Below are 15,157 nucleotides of genomic sequence, written 5' to 3' on the forward strand. Positions count from 1 at the left end.
GCAGTTTTGCACCTTGGCCTTTCGCGCCCCGGACAGCCCCCCATGCCAGCGCTCATCCCCGGGTGTGAACCGCCTTTGATAGAGGGGGATGGGATGGATGGATGGCCCTGGGGCGTGCAGATAAGGCACAGGAAGACTGCTGAATGGAGACACACTTATGTGGATTGCAGGGGGGCGGCCTGCCTCAGGGGAGGCCTGCCTGGAGACACGGGGTCTGAGGAGGCCATGTGACCGATGGCCCCTTGGCGTGGGACACCTTTTGAAGTGTACATGCAGTTTGGCACCGTGGCCTTTCGCACCCGTCACAGCCCCCCATGCCAGCGCGCATCCACCGGCGCGAACCGCCTTTATATCAATGATAGTATATCGTTGCTTATCAATAACAAATGCCACATACCGGAGATTCTTGTGAGCACAGACCCACACTTCAACCGGTGTATTATAGTGGCCAAGACCCTAGGGCCTGTATAATCCAATGGTAATTGTTAGTATAGATATATGTGCGACTTTTATAGAGACATAACCTACTGAAAGACTTTGAACAAGTGTTATTTAGTGCATGCATTATCGAGAATATGTTATGTTAGCTTAGATAGATAGTGACCACCCTGCACAGGTGTCTGACGTCCATCCTTGAATGGAGACACAGTTGATTCATTTAAAAAATCGAGACAAACGTTGTTAAAATATATGTGGTGTTTTATTTTGTATCTTATTTTCATGACACAAAAATACAAGACTTTAAAGATTATACAGGTCAGGTTGCAGCACAGCGAGAGAAAATCCCCTGTACTGACAGCTGTCACTCGGGAACGTTTCTCTAATGGCACGAACAGCACAGGCGGGTATCACTCTTCGAACGCAGTGTCCAAGCCTCCCGTGAAGCCACCATGTAAAGGAACGATAGGCCACCAGCCTGTACCACCTGTGAAAAGGAATGAAACAAACTGTTTTTAAATGACCCAGATAAGTTTAATAAACGTTTGTTGTCAATGACAATTCTTGTAACTAATGGCATTTTACACGGACAAATGCTATCTAGACAATGCACATTATTGAATAACTTACATGCGTTACAATGATATGTAGATGTAATTTTGGATATAGTAGAAGAACATGAAATAGGAGTGGCATGACAAGCAGAGTATACTTCCTCGTTACTCGGATTACGAGGACGAACAGTTGCTCGAAGTTCGTGCATAAGCACCATCATTATTCTCAACACGGCCCGTGTGAGGCAGGCTGCTCTGAAGTCTGGCAGCTCGGTGATGCATTGCGGTCGTGGCTCGCCTTCCGAAATGTAGGCCAGGCATCCCGAGTTTTCTCGGCAGCAGCAGTTCTCGTCCTCAGTTGGCATTAGCTCGCACCGATTGCATGTGCACCAGGTGGAGACGCCGTCCATTCGACTAGGCCCAGGCTCTTCATCTGTTGATTCATCCTGCCAACTGCCGTCCGAATCCCCATCTTTTTCGCGTGCTTCCCTTTCCAGTAGTTCCTCCTCGGTATACTCGGGCTCGTACATGTAGGGCATTATTGTAGCCATTGTGTGTTAAACAAACTAAAATAATTTATAGCGGTGGTACTGATATCTGTTCACACGGGCTACAAGCGGCGAAGGTAGCTGACCAGAGCACTGAAACGAGTCACAGAATACTCAAAGTAACACAGAGAGAGGAATGGAATCGAAAATCGGCTGCTGTGTGTTGTGAAACGGTCTGTTTATACTTATTGAGGAGAGAGGCGTCCTGCCATTTCCATGGCGACACGTCATTAGCTGAAGCGCAGCGAATGTTGACACAAGACGTGCTTTGGCGTTGGGAAATGGGCGGTACAAGTCTGCTGATGACAGGCTCAGGGGTGGGGGAATTGATTTAGTGCTGCAAAAGCAGGTCCGCCAGGGCGATCGGGGAAAAGATAGGATTATCAGAAAATGGCGGCTCCCTGGTGCTTGTTTTCACATGCGTTTAATGGACGAAAACTCGGGTAAGGTCCATAGGAAAGTTTTCTAAAATCGAGCCACTTGGGCTTAAAAAAACATGGCCGACCCGTTGGGACAATAAACATTTTTACTAGACCATGCCTTTAAATCTTTTCCCCTGAATATCTTGAAAGGGAACGCCATTAAAAAAAGGAATACAAGTATATATGGCCTTCGTGGACATAAAAAAAGGTTTTTGATAGCCTGCATAGGTAATGACTGGGCAAAAATGGAAGCCTGGAATTGTCCCGTTGATCTACTGTCAGCTATTAAGTCTTTATACACCGTGACTGGTATCAGAATTAGGTTGAATTCTCAAGGGTTGCTGCCTGATTCAATCCATACTCCGAGAGGTCCTAAACTGGGTTGTCAGGTAGCTCCGAATCTTTAATTTATTCTGGTCGGACGTAGGTTTGAAACGGGATATAGTAGAGAATTTCCCCCGAAGATCAGGGACCAAAGTTTGGGAAGAATACTCTATACAGACGATCTGGCGCTGACTGATTTTATACCGATCTGGTTGAAGCGAAGCTTGGAGGGTCTCCAAGACTACATGACTAAGAACGGGCTGGTGATCAATTCTCTGAAAACATAATTAACGATCTTGGGACCGAAAACAGGAAGACAGAGATTGACATTTACATGGCATCTGGAAAATAATTCTTTGACACAGGTGTCCTTCCTGACATATTTGGGGGTTCTAATAAACAACAGTGTGACAGACCAACCCCGACAGATGATCCTGAAATCTAAACTGAAAACGCTAACAGCTCGAGCTAAGTTGGTCCATAGAAAATACGTCAAGTTTTCAATCCAACCAGTGCTGATTTTCTATAAACTAAAGGTTCTTCCAGTCTTAACTTACTGTGCGGAGGGGTTTCTGGCCACGCCCTGGGAACTCTGGGTTTTGTTGGAAGGGAGCTTCTTGAGAAAAATATTAAGACACCCTAATTTAGTGCCTACCTTCGGGTTTAGATATGAGGTATGTCTAATCTCGATATATGCAAGAACAGTTGGGAAGACCCTGTCTCTATTTCACAATTGTATGATGCCTAATCCTGCCTCCCCATTCCAAATTGTGGAGACGGCACTGAAGAGGGAGAAGGGTGAGCTCTTGGTCCAATGAAAGAGGGCCTGCCTGCTGATTAATGAAGGCCTCGAAACGAATTCAGAGGTATTATTTAACAACCCAGAGAAGGTGAAATAAAGGCTGTGTCAACACAACTTGATCCAGACTCTAGAGAGCAAAAACTCCCATCGGTTACAGACAGCCTTGAAAGGCAAGAACAAGTCATTTGATCGTCTACCTAAATACTTAACCAAATTATGGTATAGATCTCAATGTATGCGATTTCAGCTGAATGTATACCCTACTATGCAAATACTATGGATCTATAACGTAACTACCACCAAGGGGTGCCATTTTTTGTGCAGACATTGGGGGTAAATTAAACATTAAAGCACATCACTTTGTTTTTCCCAGGTCTGACAACATTAATATCCAGACACTTGAGCAAAATGCTATCCGATAGTTGATACTTGGATGCGGTCTAACTTAGGACTTTCCTTGTGCGGGGAGAAAACTTTCCAGCAATCTTCTGCTTGATCAAATTTTTAAAGGATGTATTTATGAAGGTTGTGAACGCTACCTGATTTTTGGAAACTGATGTATTAGTCCTTCTGAAAAAGCTTCTTGGTTTTAATTTCTTAGCAAAACCGCATAAATGTATTAATGTAGGAATGTCTGTAGTGATTTCTAGGTTTTGAAGTTGGCCCTCGAGGCGATAAAAGATAAATGTTTTTAATAAACCAAAAATATTTTATTTTTAAAAAAAGGTAGTCTCCCATTTTACAAAGACAGAGGGCCTCATTACAAATCGCCCGGTATGGAAACAACGGTGGCGGTAAACCCGCTGCCACCGTTGTTTCCATGCTGGGCAATCACAACTCCTGCAGGCAGGAGGTGATGTTCCCGCCAGGTCTGACATGGCGGGTTTAACAACGCCCGCCTGCAGGCGGACGAGTAAACACCGGCAGCATTACGAGATGCTGCCGGTGTTTCCATGATCCCCATTCCCATCGAGTCCCATAGGACTCGATGGGAATGGGGATTAACACCATTCCGTCTCCATGATTCTCGGAAAACCGGGGTTGTAATGCCCCGGTAATTCCGGGAATCACGGAGGCGGAATGGTAATACGAGTCCGGCGGTAACCAGGTGGTTTTACCGCCACGGTTACCGCCGACTCGTAATGAGGCCCAGAGACCCAAATTGAAGTGTACGAGACCACCTATGTGGGAATGAGTGAGTCTCCATCCAAGAGTATGAGGCCCCCCATGTGAATGATTGTCACTACATGGACATGTATTAGGCCACCCATGTAGCAATGAATGAGTTACCACATAGATAATGTAAGGTAAAGTGGTTGTGTATAGTACCCTTCTGGGATATCTGTTGGCCCCACTATGCATGGATCTGCAGGAAAAGAGGAAGGGATAGTTAGGTAAAAAGAAGGAGAGGCAGATTTGAAACCTGGTGTGATGATGGTTCAGAGAGAAGTTTGAACACCAAGTGCACGCCCTTTATCAGATGCTGGGTAATGTAGGTAATTTTTATAGGCTGAATTCGTGAGTAAGTGCAGAGTTCAAGGTGCAGAGGAGAGAAAGACAACCTTGACACCTAGGTTGTACAACATATACAAGACTAAACAAGTTCCCAAATAGGGAACTCACGTCCCCTGCACACTATCTTTTGTCTGGAAATCCAGACCAACAATTGATGTTGTTTTAAGTACACTTGTATATTATATATAATAGTAATAAAGCAATGTTAAAAAGGAAGACTAGTACAGTCAGATTAGTTCACAAGAAAACATCTTCATTTTATTCATGATGATGATGAAGCCAGGAAGGGCCCAACGCGTTTCGTGTGCTTCACACTCTTCATCAGGGGCATTTGCATTTCTGAGAAAGAAGTACATACAATATTTATATTAGGTTTTAAACAAGATCCAAAGTAATTATGATCATACCAAAAGTTTGGGACAAAAATACATTTGTTCTGTTAACCCAAGTTCACAAGGTAACTCATTTTGTGGCACTATATTCATGACTAGACACTTGGTGCAACATTGAGCGGTATCACTGCATTCAAAAAGAATTCCAAAACCATTATTTGGTCAAGATTATCGACAGATTCAAACAAATAAACACAGAGGTGTTGAAAATCTGACCCAAATGTCCTAGTTGTCTATGCAGTCATTGCTGCTAATAGGTAGAGAGTGAATTTAGTACGATTTCTAACCTTGTGATCCTTGGTTTTCATAAAAGAGTAGCTGTTGGATACTCTGAATTGGTATTTTGAGTATGCCCCAACTAACTCGTGGAGAGAATAATAACTTGTCACTCCAAATCCTGGAATCAGTAACCTGTGTAACAGGCCAAAGAAGAGGTATTTAATCTAGGGAAAGCAATACATTAAAAAACAACCAATATACTGTAAAGTCCACTTACAGTGGTATCAGAGCGGTCACCCTTAAGCATTGGTCAAAAGGATAACCATCCTCAGTGGAATGGAGAGTGGAAAGGGAAAAAAAAGCCAAGCAAAGGGTAGATAGTTTAACTCTCATTTAGAGTGATAATGCCAGTAATTGGGCATAAGAGAGGGAAAGCCTTCGTGTGGCATGCTACTTGGAAAGGATTCTCTTACCGTTAGAGTGCTGTAATGGGTCCCGGAACTCGGATTCTCGGAAGGATGCCTGACTCCATTTTGGGAATGGCGTCATTTTATACTGTTTAGAAAAGTGATGTCATCACGCTCACGAGTGTGTGACTGCGTCTTGATTTATGTTAAAAATGCGAACTAGGGCTGTTTTAGTAAAGAGAGCGAGTGTTTGTATTTGGCACCAGTTTATGCAATCACAAGATGTTTATCTGCCAAAGGCAGAAAAAAATGCTGCTTAATTAAATATTCTCACGTTTGTGGCATAGTTTACATAATCACGGTATCACGCACATGCGCGGGTGACGTCATACGTAAACAATGTCCTGTTTGAAATACTCGCCGAAAAATCACTAATGGTCAGTATTGAAATGTATCAGTACGTGACTTGATAGAAGAATCACTGATGTTCATGGGATAAGCGTGTAAATGAAAAATGGAAAAAGGATGCAGTGAAACTGCCTGTTTGTGTAGGAAATGCGCCTATATGCATGGCGTCTCAAAGACTTGTAAATATTGTTCGGTAGGTGATACTTCAGGGTCAAAGGGAGGATGTGTCTTTACAAGAAAGTATAATAGCACATCACCCAAGACAGGTGATGGGTTAGTGGTGACCTTTATTCACGGACTAACATGTTGGTTATAGCAATGGTTAAACCTAAATGCTTGTGTTAGAGTTAATTAAGTGGCGGGGAAGTGCCGCACTGAGATGCAACTTAACAGTCACAGTGAAGTCTAATCCACCAGATCTTAGTGAGCTAGAGATTTTGCACAAGTGCTCAATTTTTCGAAATGATGTGCCATGTGTACCCTTTGTGCCCTAAGGAGCATAGAGGGGTGTATTATCCCCATTACTAGATTCCAGTGGAGGTACAGTAATGAAAACATCTCTGAGCCCAACCTAGTGGACAGAGGACGAGACCTTAACATTTATGTCCCCATCAATAGATATATACATAAATCTGATGTGTAATGACTGTTTGTACGGTTCACATTTTCACTCTTTAGGTTTTAGAGCCCATCACATTCGGGATCCCAAACTGGCCCATGTTAAACAAACAGTGTGGAGATGTGAACTGCCACCTTGGGGTTCACATTCTCATAATACTTAGTATGCCAGATGATGGTATAGAGCCTAGAGAGGATTTAGGAGGAGTCATCAAGAAATGCAAGAAAGTAAAGAGAGAACAGAAGTAGAGAGAGAAAAAAGTGTAGGTCTTTCAAAATGAATGGTGTGGGTCTTTCAAATGAATGGTCCCAAGTAGAAGTCTTCATTGAGGCCTAGTGGGGACATGGCGTCAAGTTTATGAATCCAAAAAAGCTCCCTCTGTGCAAGTAGTTTAGATAGATCACCCCCTCTTGATAGGGGATGTAATACTTCTAAATGGCAAATCGCATTTGAGCAATGTTGTAATTGTTGTCTCTGAAATGCCGAAAGACAGGTGATTTCACATTACTTGTTCTTATTTGGGACTTATGTTCGGTCCATCTTTCTTTTACTCGTCTGCTGGTCTTGCCACCTAGGACTTGCCACATGGGCATCTGATGGTATAAATGACTTTTTTGGAATCGCAGGTAGCATAACTTCTCAGGGAGATGTTGTTCCCATTGTTTGGATGCCTGATGTGATCTCCTTTTATGATGTACAAACAGTGCTGACAATTTAAGCAGGGAAATGTCCCATGTTTTTGTTTGGTTAGAGTCCTTTGGCAGGATTTATTTTTAGTTTTTCTGCCTTAATCAGAGTGTCATGAAAATGTCTCCCTCTTTTGTATGCTAACATAGGAGGGGTGGGAAATAAACGATTCAGGTAGGGGTCTGATTTAATTAGATCCCAATTTGTGTTGATGATCTTCTTGATCTGGAAACTCTGTCCTGAGTATTTCAACGTGTAGTTCAAGTTGGTTTTAGCTTGAGTGGTCTATTTAGTCAGCAGCGTTTCACGCGGATAGGCCTCCGTCCTCTGGATCGCTTGGGTTATGACCTCGTCTATGAAACCTCTTTTAAGGAACCTTGTTCTCATTGTTTCAAATTCAGTTTGAAGTTTTTCTGCATTGGAAGTAATGCGTTTGACTCGTAGAAGCTGGCTGAATGGAAGGTTCTCTTTCAAGTGCCTTGGGTTAAAGCTGATGATGGTTCAGGTCAGAGGTTTCTGAAACCGAGTGCTGTTCTAGCTCTATGCATTTGCCGGTGGCAGTCGACAGAATGTTGTCTGAAGGGGAGAGCCCAAGATCTGATATATTACAGCGCTTTGAGCCTGGTTAGCCTCTGGTGTGGGGGGAACGTGCTAGGGCTAATTAGCATATTGAGAGTGTCTTGGTATTAAATGGGGGCAATTATGTATCAAAAGAAGGTAGGAAATATGATGGCAGGATGAGTCAGCAATTGGCAGGCAAGGGCAAAGCTGGAGAGCATGAAGGGCCAGCCTGTAACAAGAAGAAGGACAATTTCAAGGCAATCTAATGCAGCCCGCATGGCAGACACATATAATTTAGCAGCTTTTTGAAATTAACTCCAAAACTATACAAACACAAGTTTGCCATTCACGCTAGAAATCCTTCCAAATCCTGTAAAATCTTAAATTATTTGAAAACATACAGTCTCAACCCTACCTTCTTACAGAAAGGAAGTCCCACCACCACCTCTTTTTGTGCCTTATCATGAAAGCAAAAGAATTAGCTTTGAAAGTATTCAAACAATTCTCTGATACTCATCCCACAATTCATATAGGTGGTAAAATAGCTCAGCGGGTTGAGCGCTCACTGTTATGATCTGTGATCTGCAGGTCGCAGATTCGAATCCCGAAAGGCCAACTCAGCCTTTCATCCTTCTGAGGTTGATAAATGAGTGCCATCTCCGATTGGGTGATATTGTTCGTTTACGTATTCGATGTAAAGCGCTTGGGCGTAAGTGCTATTTGAATACACATCATGAACATTAACTCCTATCAGATTGTGTAAAAATCCGGGCACCAGCCAGTCAATCCCACCATACTCCCAAAAAAGCAACACCTTCCTCTGCCTTTTATAGTGTGAATAGCTGTTAATGGGTGAGGTGGTACCTTCCTAGCTCCAGGAGACCCCCTGTGGGAGAGGCTTACACCTTGTGCATATGATAATCCCTGACAGCCAGTGGTGGAAGTGGGCGGGAGGAGTTGGGAGCGTTGCACCTCTATTTTTAAAAAAAGTGTTGCTGTTCCTATACTTTTATTTTAAAAAGAAACTGTTCCGGAATGGTTTAGATTTAAAATAAAAGTGTAGGAAGAAGTTGAAACTTGCACTTCAGTGCAATGGACTGTACATTCCCTTAAATAGCAGGTGTGTTTGTTTGGGGGTTTGAATTGTGCGTGAGGGGGTAGTGGTGATGGCGTCTTTGGGGAGCGGGGGAGTAGGCCAGTAGGGACATAGTTCCACTACTTCTTTTCGTACACTTCGACTACTGCTGACAGCCTCTGTCTGGAAGTACAGCCCTTAGAATGAGATGAATACTGCATAGCAGCCTCTGCCCTGAATTAATTAATTCAGCTGATGCACAAAGCTCTCCAAGACACTTGGGCAGAGAGTATTACCTAGCAAGGTGGCAGAGAGACTGCAGAATTCACATTGCAGTGTAATTAGACTTCAGACCCAATCCCCCCACCCAAATGCTCGGGCATTGACTGTCGGCATTCTTCTCACCCAGATTTGTGATTTGTGGGACACTTCAAGAAATTCACACTTCTCCTTTTACCTTTCGTGCTCCTTTTTTTTATTGTGAAGAACCCCAGCAACATTTCAGCTCCATTATTAAAACAATGATATGGAATTTTCTCACTCAAAAGCCGGTGAGCGGGGTCTGCTGCAAAGGCAGACATTTATTTTTGGCCTTTTGCTGTGTGCACTGTGTCGGAGGAGTTTCACATCTGTGGGAGAAACCTCACAAACATTGTTCGATGCACCAATGGGCGTCATCGCAATGTGCCAAGGTCCCAGCAGAAAACTGAGCAAGTTTAAGTCAGGGTTGAGGCGTCTCTCAGCCTGTCAATCAATATACTAATCAAGGTGAAGTGGGTACCTGGGGTTCACATATTCCAAGCAGCCCTTTTCTCTGAACAAAAGAATGTTGTCTCCCATCCCTGTTAACATGTAGTTTGTGACAATGGGTGGAGTCTGCAAACTTCCCCTTCCTTCATCTGCCAAAGCCCAAATCCTTGCTGCATAGCACATGGGGCACAGAGACAACGAGAGAGAGAAAGAGAGGGAAACATAGAGAGGAACAGAGAGGAAGGGAGAGATTGAAACAGATTGTAGTGGCAATGTGAGAAAGTGAGATTATAAGCCTTTTCTGCAAGATGTAAGGGAGGCATGGCATCACAAGTAGACTGTCACAAGAGTTGCAAGTTTCAAAACCTTTATTGTTAAATTCATGGGGGTTGGAAAAACTTTTGCATGTCCCTATAACTAAGATGGGAGTAGTCTCGGCCATCAAATAATAATGAAACAGTCCTAGTCAGTCTTAGTCAAACAATAAAGGCCTATACTAACAAAAACCTAATGTCTGCCCTCACTCTATTACAAACTAATGTGACATAGGGATATGCATCTAAAAAAAAGGAAAAATCAGTTGTGAAACGAAATGTCACATTGGCAATATAAATCAGTATTCATTCTCTTCCCCACGTTGTATAGCACAGGGTTATATGGAACACTTAATGGATGAACACACTTTGGCTTGCGAACACAGTTAGGTGGCTTCCTCTGCCCTCCAGAGCATTCTTGGCCATTCAAGTCTGAGTCACAAGTTCACAGGTTTAACCTCCTGGGTTCCCATCACCCAAGTCCAAGCCACTCTTCAAGCTTCCACACAGTTTCAACAAAAAGTTTCTAAGTATAGTATTTTGTCGCAGTTGACTATAGCTTCCCCTCAATCAGGCTCAAACCTTTCCGCCTCGGTGGGGTTCCTGTCCCCAAGATTTCTTCACATTCCACAAATGGGCTTCCCTCCATCGGGTTTGAGCCACCTTTTGTGTTTTGATTTTGCTGTCAAAGACTTTTGATACTGGAAGGATTTTTGCTCTCACCTCCAGATAACCACTTCAACACTCCTTTCTTTCTTTACTTCGACTTTATATATTTTCCTTCAGTTCCTATGCCTCTTGGAAAATGTACTTGCTACGTATGACTTGCTTTCATATCAATTTCTTCTAGATCATGTCTTTCAAACCTTTGTTTCATGCACTTTTATGGTTACTTTTTCCACCTCTGCAGCTTTAAAATATTTCACAGAGACTTTCGATTTGGCAATCTCACTTTGCTGGACCCCTCTGCTACTTTGTATTTAATATTCACAGTTCTTAACAATGTATTCACTTTCTCTCGTAGTTTATCGGCGCTCGCGTAACCTTCAACCCTTGGATACGGTCGCAAGTATTTCAATAAAACACAAACCAGACTTTCTTTTCTTCCTTCAACTCACTGGTTGTGTTAAGATGCTTTCCGTCTTTCAAGCCTTTTATGTAGGAGTCAAGGTTGTTACCACTACTGCTTCTGCACCTCTCCAACTCTGCCGTTCCCCCGGAAGGGTGGCTGGTAACCTGGTAGCACTCAGAAGACTCTTTCTCCCTTCCAGCTGGGCTGTCGTGAGCAATCCTCACGTCCTTTCGGAAATAACTATCTCTCGCCAGGGGGCAGCGGGTCTCTGGCTACCTGCTCCTTCGATTCAACCCCTCGGTTTGTCGCTCTCCTTCGCCTGGTTCGCCATCACCCTGGAGGAACTGCTCCTTCTTGTGCACCGCCTAGCTCAAAGTGTGTCTCATTGTTCCCTCTTTTAACCAATTGGGGAGAGTTAATGGGCATTAGGTGTGCGTGATTAAATCAAGTGCCTGACCCTGCCTGATCTCGTTAGAGGGACATGGCCAGTGTATTGCATGGGTGTTAATCGTTTCAGCCTTTGACCTCCTCTTCCTTGGCTCAGTGTTTGTGTAGGAAAGGGGGATTTGGGAAGTTGGAATATCCTATAAAATAGGATTGGATAGGGGTATTGGGAAAGCAGGGATACTGTATTCCACCATCAGGCGTCTCTCCCCGTCTTATAAATAACCTATCATATCATATCATATCCACCTATTCTCCGAGGATCCTTCACCAAGGTGATCCTCCCCCACTTGTCCACCCCCAGGGCCTGAATCCAAAGCTGATGGCCATGCCCTGGCCACCTGAGTAAAGGATCCCCGGGGTCTGGGCAGTGAAACACCCTCTGGTTTTTCACAAAGATGATAGTGGAATGAGTGAATGGAGAACTCCAGGGTGTTTTGCTTTGTAAAGCCTAAACCTTTGTCCGATAACTAACCAACTCCCCTCTAAGATCTCACACCTCCTTACACTACACAGAAATGCCTTACAAATGGCTGCTGTAGACATAGTTGCTAGTCATGGCTCGATGTACTGAGCTCTCTTCTCTAGTCCTACCGGACTCTCCCACATCAGTGGCTAACGGAACCAAATGTGCTGTAGTCCATCCGATCTTACGTTCTCTGCTTCAGATAACATACCCCCGAGTGCCTCTTCCAAACCCATAGAAGCAGAAAGGAACTCTGGTCTTGTGTACTTCCGACCTGCACACATAATCACCACAGGTTTCAAACCTGCTTCTCCTGCTATCCCAGTAACAACCCTTAATCCTCTATTCTCACAAAATTGACACAAAGGCACTAAGAAGAGATCAATTTACACTGCATTACCTCCATACAAACTCACTCATTCCAACATGGCTGGATCATACACTTTCATGGATACTCATTAATTGCTACACTTGTGATCAGATATACTTTGATGGAGTCTCACTCTTTCCCAAATAGATGGCCTTGTACTTCCATGGAAACCCACTTATACATTAATGTGTGGCCTCGTACACTTCAGGACAGAGGTGAATGACGTAGCCGTGTTGGTGTCTTCATAGTGAGATGGAGGTGCACACAATGGAGAGGAGGAGGTGAAATGCTGGAGCTCTGTTGCTAACTTGTTAGTGGAATGGATGTTCACACTGCAGGTCAGGAGTGGGTTAGGAATGCATTTTACAGGATAGAGGTGAAGCATTGGAGCGCAGTGGGTGTCCCGGTAGTTGATTGGAAGTGAACCCAGTAGTAAAGCATAAAAGTCAAATCCTGCATTTCTTTGGGTGTCTGGGTAATGGGGTCGGAGTGCATACTGTGGCAGGTGAGGAATGAAGTGAATCGGCAGACATCTGAGCGCCCAGACAATGTGAATGGAGTGTTTACTGTAGGTTACAATAGTGGTCAATTTAGGGAGCTCTCTGGGTGTCTTGGTAGTGAGATGGTAGCGCACACGGCAGGTCAAGATAGAGGTGAAACGTGTGTGCTCTGTTGGGTGTCTTGATTATGGATTATGAATGCATAAGGCAGGTTAGAAGAGAGGTGAAATGCGGGGGCTCTACGGTGTCTTGGAAGTGGCATGTGAGTGCACAATACAGGTAGGGTATAGGTACATCACTGGAGTTCTCTGGTTTAATAAGTAAAGGAATAGGAGTGCATACTATGCCAAGTGAGGATTACAGTGAATCGCTGGACATTTGTGGGAGTCCAGGCAATGGGATTGGAGTGTTTACTGCAGGTCCTGGTAGAAGTGAATTACTGGGGCACTGGGTGTCTTGGTAATGGGCGGGCCTCTGTGGCAATAAAAGGCAGGAATAATCGGACCCAGGGATCGAACCTATGTTGCTTTGTGTCGTCTTGCTTCCAAGGTGAACATGTTGCCACTGTGCCATCCTCCCGGGACAGAAGAAAAGAGGCACCCATTCCCCTCTCACAAACTGCTAACAGATTGCAAGAGCATATGATACTTGTTTGAGATGTATTCATATGGAAAAAGACCAAATCCAACAAAAATCCACTTACGACAAAAAGGTCAGCTTAAGATTGTTTTCCATAGGAAAAAAATACTAGTCCTCTTACCCACCTCAGAAAACAAGCTTGCCTGTAAGTGGAATGGTGTCAAGATGTCCTCCCTTTGCTCACAATGCACTCCCTTCGCTCCCATACCCACCACTTGGGGGCATGATTTGGAGTTTATTCCGTACTGGATTTTCCTTCCGGACCTTACGCTACAGTGCTGTGTTGAATTGGGAGTGCTAAATTGTTATTTTCCATGCTACCTCACTTCCGGATCCATTCCAGGTTTTTGGCAACCAGCATGCTGCTTTAATCAAAAGACTATGCTTCCTAGAATGCCTGGCCCACTGCTTCATCTCCACCCTTGCAGGACAAGGTTGGGTGGAAGATAAGCAACACCTGTGGTTGGCCTGTGCAGCAAGCAGCACACCTCAGGCATGTGCTCAATAAGCAGCTTTAAAAGCCTCAGTATGCTTCAGTCCAGCGCTGTTCATTGATGCAGTGTTCCTGTTTTTGACTGGTCTTGTTCCTAGTCTATTTTCTTGTTCCTTATCCCTGGATTTGGAATTTAATGTGCTAATTCGTGATTTATTTCTGCTTCCTGGATTCCCTATCTGTCTTCCTCTGTTTTGCAGGCAGCACTTCCCAGTGCTTTCCTTTTTCCTGGGCAGCCCATTTTGCCTGTGTTCTATATTTCTTTGACTTTACCCTATTCTGCCATGAACCCTTGATCCTTTCGTCTCTCTGCGTTTATAGATTTGCCATTTTCCCCCTTATCGTACTGGTCACCAAACCTGAATATTCCTGGTGGTTTTGCATAGATTTCTGCCGAGTTAATGCAGTTTTTGACTAGATGCATGACCCATGCCACGTATCAATGACCTAATTGACAAACTCTGGAACGCCACTTTTCTATCCACCGTAAATTTAACGAAAGGGTACTGGCATATCCCAGTATATGGGCCTGATAAAGAAAAGACAGCTTTCTCAATGCCCCTAGGAGTATTTCAGTTCAAAGTCCTCCCTTTTGGGTTGCACAGTGCCCCAGCCACTTTCGAACGACTTATGGACAAAATATTACTACTCTGATTTCTGTGGAGCTTATATTGACGATATCATCATTCATAGTAAAATTTGGGAGGACCACCTTTTCCATCTTTTTACTTTTATGAGAGCCCTCAGAGAGACTGGCCCAGCAGCCATGAAATACCTTGGCTTCTTTGTAGGGAATGTCAGTTACAACCTCAACACGAGAAATTGAAAGCCGTCTTAGATACGCCTACACCTAAAACTAAAGGAGCTCTCAGAGCATTTCTAGGGTTACTGTAGGTTTATCCCAAACATCTCAGACAGGACAGCTAGGCTGATAGACAAATTAAAGAGCACTGAACCCCAGAAAATGAATTGGACTAACGTGGATGATATATGTTATAACAACCTAAAACAAACTCTGTCCCAGAACCGATCCTAAAGGTAGTAGATTTCTCAAAAGAGTTTGTATTGCAAACGGGCGCCTCCCTTATAGGGTTAGGAGCAGTCTTATCACATGTCTGCGATGGATTAGAGCATCCCA

The sequence above is a fragment of the Ambystoma mexicanum genome, chromosome 2q (assembly GCF_040938575.1).
Source record: "Ambystoma mexicanum isolate Mex_15411 chromosome 2q, UKY_AmexF1_1, whole genome shotgun sequence".
Lineage (NCBI taxonomy): Eukaryota > Metazoa > Chordata > Amphibia > Caudata > Ambystomatidae > Ambystoma > Ambystoma mexicanum.